This window comes from Elaeis guineensis, chromosome 2, assembly GCF_000442705.2.
Source record: "Elaeis guineensis isolate ETL-2024a chromosome 2, EG11, whole genome shotgun sequence".
Lineage (NCBI taxonomy): Eukaryota > Viridiplantae > Streptophyta > Magnoliopsida > Arecales > Arecaceae > Elaeis > Elaeis guineensis.
The window spans coordinates 7,056,489-7,066,248 of NC_025994.2; the positions used below are offsets into that span (position 1 = coordinate 7,056,489).

The 9,760-nt window shown below is 36.1% G+C and overlaps 1 non-coding gene across 1 annotated transcript; it reads left to right on the forward strand.

Moving 5' to 3' along the window:
• The first annotated feature begins 208 nt into the window (after positions 1 to 208).
• On the forward strand, positions 209 to 6,386 carry LOC105060400 (uncharacterized protein At4g15545). The gene is made up of 9 exons (XR_012138473.1): positions 209 to 756; positions 828 to 896; positions 3,992 to 4,045; positions 4,187 to 4,446; positions 4,522 to 4,779; positions 5,379 to 5,424; positions 5,509 to 5,587; positions 5,690 to 5,803; positions 6,132 to 6,386. It is a non-coding gene; the product is annotated as an uncharacterized protein At4g15545 (transcript).
• Positions 6,387 to 9,760: the final 3,374 nt, after the last annotated feature.

Consider the following 9,760-nt stretch of genomic DNA (forward strand, 5'->3'; position numbering starts at 1 on the left):
TTATTATTATTATTATTATTATTATTATTATTATTTTCATCCTTCTATTATTTTTCTTCCAATTCAATCTTCGGGATTCGCTGCACAGAACAGCGTATCCTGGAAAAACCAAAATTTGAACTTGCTTCTCGGTAGCCTTACCAGAACACCGAACCCACCACTAAGGGGGACAGAAGCCCAACATCTAGCTCCGAAACAACAATTATGGCACGAAAAAACAACAAAAAAAAAAAAAAATCTATATCCTCACACCCCCCCAAGGCGACGGTATCAGTGAGGTTACCACTATTTACGTCTTCCCCTTGGAAGGTCGAGAGAAATTTAGAGAGAGAGAGAGACTCGAGAGCGAGGCAGCGAGGAAACGGACGGCCTCCCAAAAGTTTCAAATCAAGCCCCTCATTACCTTCGTAAGGGTTTCGATTTCTCGATCCGGAGCTAGGGTTAGGATTTTTTTCGGCAGCGGAGATGACGCAGAGTGGCGGCGGTGGGTGCGGTGGCGGGGCGGATTATCACCTCCCGGACGAAATCCTGGCGGTGATGCCGACGGACCCCTACGAGCAGCTGGACCTGGCGAGGAAGATCACTTCCATGGCGATCGCGTCCCGGGTGTCGAAGCTGGAGATGGAGAACGGGAGGATGAGGCACAAGGTGGCGGAGAAGGATCGGGTGATCGCGGAGCTCCAGGACAAGCTCTCACATCTCGACCGGATGTTTCAGGAGGCTGACGCCCGGTTGAGGGTTGCTTGCGAGGAGAATGTGAGCCATCGAATCCTCTTTTGCTGCATTTGATGGTGATTTGCTTCTTGAAGATTTTTTTTTTTGATTAGATTGAACTGTCAAAGGAGCGTGATTCACTGGCTCAGACGTCGAAGAAATTAGCCCGGGATTTAGCAAAGGTGCGACGCTGTCTTCTTTCATCCTTTTTGTCCTTTTTCTTTATCTTTCTAGTAAGTGACTTCATATTGTATACATTTGGTTGGACTGATGCTAAAGATTTTAGCTAATATACATTTAGTTGTATTAAAAATCTGAGACCTGCTCCAATGAAGGAATTGGCCTATTGCTTGTGAAATCAGGAGCATATATCACCACCAACAACAGCAACAAGAGCAGATAGTAGCACTGATCTGTAATCTTTCAGTGATTTTGGGATATCTAATTTTTTATATCATGGGTAAATTGCAAATTTCTGAATTGTTGATTTGTTTAGTTTTGTTACTTGAGAGATTGCTTAGAGAATCATATGATCAATAAAGTTTCATAAATAATCCAAGAATTTTTCTAATAATCTCGAGAGGCTGTCTGTCTGCTACTGTGACAAAAATCCGCATTAAAATTCTGTGCTCAAATCCATGTCCATGATTTTCTTTTTAATTTGGTTTGATGTAGAACCCTCTCCTAACATTTTTGTAAAGTTTAAGAAGGCAAATCTTTACAAAATTAAAATTGTGAGACCCCATTAGCTTGATTTTGTTTGCACCAGAATCATTTTGTTGGCATGACTCTGCAAGGCCTTCATTAAGGACCTAAACAAAGGCATTGATCTAAGGTTTTCAGTCACGGTAGCTGACCTTGTATTGGTAGCATATGGTATGGGTTGGGTCGGTACTGTGGCTCGTCCTATGAGACCATATCGCCTCCAAATAGATGTGTACCATGACCTACTCATATCAACAATATACCAAGATGAAATGGTACAGGTATAGAGAGTAGTACTGTGAACCTTGCTTGGTATGGTGCATCCCCATACCAACAAATGGCATGCTGTTGGATTTGTGACAATTTTGTTATGTGTTGGTTCGGTATTGTATTGAGCCCCTATATTGTATGTACTAGTACATTATCAAGTCAGTATAGCAATGCGTCAATACAGAAAATACTGTTCTTGTTCAGTTATAGGGGTCAAAAATGAGACATATTTTAATTACTGTCGTTACTCTATGGTATAAAGTGAATCACTTTTTGTGGCTAAGTCATAGTCCACATAGATCCTACAAATGGAAGAAGAAATCTTAACTTCTCTTTTACACCAACTTCCATACTACCATCTGACATTTTTACTTCTAGTTTGGTCCCATTTGCATGCATATGGAGTTTCTGGGCTAGCTGCAATAAATATATTTTGTAGAATTTGAAATCACCTTGAGAATCACCAACCATCATCTAAAAATAATTCCTAAAAAAGAAGGATATTTGCATGGCCTCAAGTCCTCAATTGTTACCACCATCCTTGTATACTTATAATAAAGGAGAAAATTTTGCAACACTAGAAATGAAATTTTCCTTACCCACTTATGTGGAGAATTTGAAGCGAGAGATGCAGGAATTCTCTAAAGATAACTGAAAACTACTCACATTGTGTTTTCTTTCAAAGAAAAATCTGACCTAAGTTAATGGCTTGGATTCATTTTTTTGATGTAAAACCATCATTCTTGGGATGTGCTGGAAGAGAACTTTCCTGATGTCTTTTTCCAAGCATTACAAGCTCAATTAGCTTCATTAGTTTAAGTCATCTGGATGGTGTGACTCTATTGAGGCCTCACTTTAAAGCTCAAAATGTATGCTTTATGCATGTTCAGTTAGCAATGAGACATGTTGGGTATCTCTTGTATTCACCTTTATCTTTAAGTTTTATAATGATGGCATAATAATTGTTCTTGTAGTTTGTTTTATGGTTTGAAATGTACTCTTTATGTTTCATTTATTAGGGAAAAGGTTCTTTTTGGTTGGCTTAGGTTAATTTCAATATTTTCTAATTAATTATGGGTTTGATATGAGTTCATTGATGTACACATTTTTTATTGGTAGGGGCAAATTAGGTCATTGGCTACAAGATTTCTCAAAAAAGGAAAGCTTCCTCTGCCTTATGTTAGACATCACTGCTTTTTTTGGATGATGAAGTTTTCGCAAATTATCTTAAAACATGACTTGTACATTTTTCAATAACTTTTGTGGAACTCTGAAAGGAGGTGAACATAACTGAACATGACTGGAAATAGTTAACTATGATTAGAAGGACTCGGGTCCATAGCTGGTGATATGCAATAATTTGTGCTATTTTCATTAGGTTTAATACAAAGATACTCCCACGTAGAGATGTAAGGACAGAATACATGTTCGATATAAGCTTCCTTCATAAGTTTAGGAGGTAATTCTAAGATAGGTAGTGCGTATATGATGATGCCGAAAATCATGAAGACTACTTCTAGTAAAATACGTTTCTATTGGATAATTATGTACTATGCTGTTTACTGTAATCAGGAACCAGTGCATTTCTTTGGGAGTGGACTCTTAAAAGTGTTCGTGAAGATTCCTATCTGAAATAATAATTGATCCACAAAGAGAAATATAGGATACGTGAACATTCTCCACTTATCACGATTAAATCAAGTTGAAATTACCTTTCAATTGTAAAATGAGTTCTCCTTGACATGAAGATTCCGAAGGTTTTAAAACACACACAGAGGAGAGAGAGAGAGAGAGGAGGGCAACTTATTGTATGAAGATAATTAGTTTTGCATACTCAAACTATTGAGTAAGAAATGGCTATGGAAGTTTAAAAAAATGTAGATTGGTTGCAAGTAGCTGAACCAAAATCATCTACATTGCAACTGGCAGAGTAACATATATGCTAGCAGCCATTCTTGAGCAGCGTTTTGTGATGTCACTGATGCAAGGGTTGCTTGGTTAATTGGCTTGGCAGAGTATTGGACTAATGGCCTCTTATTGGTACTTTGTCCTGCAAGTGAGTCTTCTATTGTCTTTACCTACTGTAACCTAAGTGTCTGGCAAATCCATTGTTATAACATAAGAAAGTATTTCATGATATAGCATATGCCCAATGACTTGAGGCAAATGATATATTGCTCTTTGCACCTGATTTTATTTCAGCTGTATGTTTCATACGTACTGCTGTTGTTTTTATCTGGCATCTTCATGTTCTTTATCAATTTCTTCTTTAGAAAGTCTAAGACACTGTTTCCTTTGGCAGTTAGAGACATTCAAGAGGCATTTGATGCAGTCACTGAATGATGATAATTCATCTGTAAGTTCATCCAATTATTTGCAATTAAATCTCCTGATGCATACTCTTCAGAAGCTTTCTGTTGTCCTAATGAATTAAGATGATTGAATTTTCTTTGGCTTTTCTTTTCTTTTAATAATGATCTCCTTTTTCTCTGCTTAGCCATCACAAGCAACCGTTGATATTGGGACCTACGATCAGTCAGTTGCCAAAGCATCTTCTTGGAACGTTTGTATTTTGGCTTAATATCCTTTTCTTTTTACCTGACTGTTTTTCCCTGCCAAAGTCTTTTCTTACTGTTGGTTGCTTGTATGGTTACTTTCATGCTTATGGAGTAGAAGATGAAGGGACCATTAGCTACTCGGCATCAAATCTAGTCAGTGGACCTGCCGAAGTGGCAAACATGATTCAAGATGGTGCATGTATAAGCTTATATTGTATGATCATTATCAGAAATTTGAATTGTTGGTGGTGAAATTTGAGCCGTCTTGTTACAGTGGCAAACCCAGCTGGGCGGAAATTCTCCATTACTCCACATATCACCCCACGTCTCACTCCAACTGCTACACCGAAAGTAACATCAACTAGTGGGTCTCCTAGAGGATATTCTGCTGCAGGATCACCTAAATTGACATCTGGTGCCACTTCACCAACAAAACGTTGCTTTGAAGGGCGCACTGCAATTTCACCATGGTATCCATCAAGCCAGCAGTCCTCAGCAGCTAGCTCTCCTCCTCATGGGCGCTCTATGCCAGGTTTATGAGTACCAGCCAAAATTCATGGTTTAGAATTTCTTTTGCTTACCTAGAGCCATAAAGATTTATGTACTTTGGATGTTCTCAGACGGATATGGGTCAAAACTAGAATTACATACTCTAAATTTAGAAGATAACAGAAAACTTTGAAAACATGTAACTTTAGAAAATTTAACAATTATTAGTGATCATAAGACATTTGAAAACTTATTGTAATTATTATAGCTGCCTGGTATGCTCTAGATAGCTGAGGAATATTCTGAAAAAGGAAAGCAATATTTTTAGATAAAATTTGCCACTTAGTAGATAAATGCGTGAAAATCTAGATAATGGAAGATGACAGTGTATGCCTAATATAGTATAAAAAAAACTTACATTTTTTTTTGGCTAGTTTATCCTATTTAGATAAATTCAACGGTTTCACCCAAGCCAATGAACATTAATTGGAGCTACTATAATTTAACCTGAAGCAGGCTGAAACTGCTTTGAAATAGTCCTATGATTTCACCATCCCATTTTGCTCTTACAGATCAGAACATTCAGCATGAATCATTTATACTAACAAACTTATGATAAATTACTTTATTTCTTGTTTCCAGGACGTGCTCCTCGTATTGATGGAAAAGAATTCTTCCGTCAAGCTAGGTCAGTATATGCTTCTGGATGTGCCATAGAGGATTAGCTAATGCCAGTTTGTTGTAAAACTATTCCAATGCTTGTGCATTTCAGGAGCCGACTCTCCTATGAACAGTTTGGAGCATTTTTAGCTAATATCAAGGAACTCAATACTCACAGACAGTCACGGGAGGTAAGTTGTTGCATCCTTTGTTCACTGCTGATGTGGCAAATATCCTTATCTGTCAAGTCAGTTGTAGATAATCTGTGTTCCATGCCTTCTACCAACTTGCAGGAAACTCTAAAAAAGGCAGAAGAGATATTTGGTACAGATAACAAGGATCTATACGTATCTTTTCAAGGCTTGCTTAACCGTAACCTGCCGTAGAATTTAATTCAGGAGAGACTGGTAATATTACCCTCTCTCTCTCTCTCTCTCACGCCGCGCACACGCGCACACACACACGCACGCACATACAGAAGCTATATCCTAAACCTATGCCTTTTGAGACAAATTCTAATGGGAGTAGTGAAGAGTTATTACATGCTTCCTCTCATTTGTTGATTGAGGTGTTATGTCATTTTAGATCCTGCTGCCTTCTTACATAACCATCAAATCTTATTTCCATTCGGCAAAGTTCTGCTAGTTAGTGCAAATTCTAGTTGCCATTATTCAAAATTCATAGGCCATATATGAGAAGTTCGCACTTATTAGCATTTGGTTTTTGTGTTGACAGCTACCAGAAATCGGCTCCGTCCTACACAAAGGTTGTACCCTTTCAGTTCCATTTAGCCTGACAGAGTTGTCCAAAAGTTAGAGAAAAGAGGTTTTGCATAATGCAATTTTGGCTGTTGAATACCAAAACGTTTTAAATTGTTTCGGACTTGCTGAGTGGTTGTGTTCTTGCATGTTTTCTGAGGAAATATTGTAATCTTGAACTCAATTGCTAGCTCCTCGATGAGAATAAATGGAGGTTACTTAATTATCTTTAGATTTTGTCAAGGTTGTCTGTATGCTATTGTTAAATTCTTTGAGGATGATCACTCATTTTGATGATTATTTATCTGCTAAGAAGGGATGCACTGGCAGCATTTAGAGTGTGAAAAATTGAAAAATTCTCTTATCAGTCTGTTGTCCAGTTCCAGGAGCTGGCTGCTCCATTTGTTTTCTATTCCTGAAACATTTGTCACTGGTTCTCCTGCTAAACAAATTTGTTTTCACCTATGATCAAACATCGACAAACTTGCTCCCTTATCTTTGAGTCGATACACACCCACACACCACCCCCCCACCCCTTATCTGGATGTATAATGCCCATACTTCTGCATATTTTCTAATGTTTCCCTATTTTATTATTAGGGTTTTCTTTTGCACTTAAAATAAAAACCTCATAGTGCTAATATATTTCAATTTATTACCTTTAGTTTATAGTCTCACAAAAAAAAAACCTTGCGTAAAACTGTGTTGTTTTCATTTTTGTTAAATTTGATAATACAATTAAACTGCAGCAACTAAATAATTGACGGGAATAATTCCATGATGTTAGATCTAGTTAAAGATTGCGCCATTGAGTCAAATTTCCTACTGATATGAGAAATTTTTCAAACAGAAATGCAGTGCTTTCAATTCAAACTATTAATCTTGGATAAAGGTTTACATATGTTAAAGAGCAAAGATTGTGGTTATGAGAGGACTTTTACAACCACATATCTACATTGATTTCGTATATGCTCTTTTATTTTATATGAAAGAACCTATGTTCACTCTTGTTTTTAGCGATCAAGATTCTTGATCAACTTTTCTTTCTCTTTATTCCTTTTGCCATCAATAATGAGGTTTACATGGTTACCAAAAAAAAAAAAAACATTGAGGTTTACATTGTCTATGATGTATAAACTTTAAATCCAGCAATTTCTTTAAAAAGTTTTAATCCAATATGTATTGATGCATTTGCCTCATGGAACAGTTTGTGTATTTTTTTCTGTTGTTCCCCTTTGTCTCCTGGTATAAATTACTGTATCGTTCTTCACCAATTTTTTATGAGACATTCTTATCATATAAATACATCACCTCTACTGCCATGTGCAAAGAGCCATTAGATCTGATCAACGGTCCAATTCGAAGGTCATGCAGCAAAAACCTATACAAAATAAACTACAATTTTTTTTTGGGTGATAATAATACATTACAAAGTCTAACAACCTTGTAACCAATGAAACAAAGACCGCCACGGTCACGCCATACGCCCCTCAGCCAATCACCCACCCTACCTCAATCTTCTTTCCCTCCGCATCATCCCTGCCCACCCAAATCCCTTTTCCTCCCCTCTTCTCCACTTTATTTTATTTATTTTTTGTTGGGGTGGTGTAAATCTTTCCCTCTTCTTAACAAACACGGATTCGTTTGGTTCAAGTGTGTCAAATTATGGATAATTTGACGATGGATAGGTATTATTTATCTAAAAAAAATAATTATAAAAAAAAATAATTTTACTATTAATGATAGAAAATTATTTCAAAAATGATATTAAAAAAAATTACTATATTTGTTGAAATAACCTACATAGAAATATGACGTAGTTTATAAATATGTCTTTTAATATTAGATAATTTTTAATAATAAAATAGTATTATATTTAATAATTTTTATATAATGATTATAATCATATAGCTCTTGCATAATACCATCTATATCTTAATTTTTTTGTAAAAATTTTTTATTGAATGAATTTAGAAAGATACCAAATAAATTCAATGATTATATATATAGTTTTATTGAAGATTTTTATCAAGTATGGATCACCACCACTCGAAAATTTATCAAATACCAATTTCAATGTCTTTGTTTTAACTTCTCCCTTCAAAAAATAGATATGATGATGGTCAATTTTTTTATTATCTCTCTCTTCTATTTTTATATCAAATATGATAATCTAATATAGTATCTATTTTTTTATACCAAATTATCCTAAATGAATCCTAAAACAAGAGCAAAAGGAAAAAAAAGAAAAAATAAGAGGAGAAGCAGGAAAGAAGGGAGTTGGGGGGGGGGGGCAAGCAAAATGGCCAACCTCAGCTCGGTCCACTCCACCTTTCCAACTCGCTCTCCTTCAAACCATGGCTTCCCCACCTCCTCCCAAGCCCAAGAAAATGAATCCATCTCCTAATGTCTCGAGACCATCTTTATGTCGTGCTCTCTTCTCCATCCTCCTCACCTCCGCTGGCATTGCTAGTTGACCCCCCTGCAAGGAGTCCAGGGCCTTCGTGAAGCATGAGAAGCAATCCCTCAAGAAGCTAGAGGTGTCTCTCAACAAGTACGTCCTGACTCCTCCCTGACCCTCGCAATCAAAGCCATCATGGAGAAGACCAAGTGGTTGCTTTGAGGACTATGGCTAGGTTTGGGATGCTTTGCATTGTAAAAGTGCATTTATAGAAAGCACATTGGACCAAAGTGCATTAATGAAAAGCAGTTCCGTTTGGTAATCTTTTTCTAAAGTTGCTTTGTAAACAGTTGTATTTCATGAGGTATTTGATTAAAGTCTATTTAAGAAGTGCTTTCACTGCTTCAATTACCAAAAAACCTACAACAAGTGAATAATTAAATTTTCTGATTTGTACAAGTAAAATAAGAAAGATAAAATACGAATCACATTCATATAATTATTAGTTAAAAAATAAAATATAAATAATAAATAATTCTCATGAATATTAATAAAGTTTACATTTTTAAAGTTTCCATAGCATAACATTGAAAGTTCCCAATAAACTCCATAAAAAAAAAAAAAAACATCCAAAAATAGTCTATAAAAATTATTTATCTCATTAAACTAGCAGCTATCTCATCTTATAACTTCGACATTTCATTTATTGCATTAGCTGCCGACTGAGTATCTATACCATCTACATCATTGTTATCATCTTCATGACTTGGCTAAGATGCAATTCTGCTTTTCTAAAATGATGATCACTTGTAGAATTTCGTTGAATATAATTATACAGTGCCATCGTTGCAACACAATCTCTACTTGCTTTTCATAGGGGTAGCCGGGCATCATCTTAAATATTTTTATCTTTTTAGCACTCCAAATACACGTTCAATCTTCGATCTTGGCGATAAGTGTGCTCGACTAAACACTTCTTTATACCCAATTGGTGTAGGTTCACGCTAAAAATCAGGCAATTGATATCTAATCTCCTTATATGGCCAAGAACCTTTAGATTTAGATATCTGCTATCTATTAAATAATATTTTTCTGTATAATTTGTCACAATTCACTGTTAGAAGTAAATCATTACTAATCAAATGTGGATAGTGAAATAACCCTGGAGGTGGTTGAGGAAACTCTAATTCGGTCTTCTAATAGCC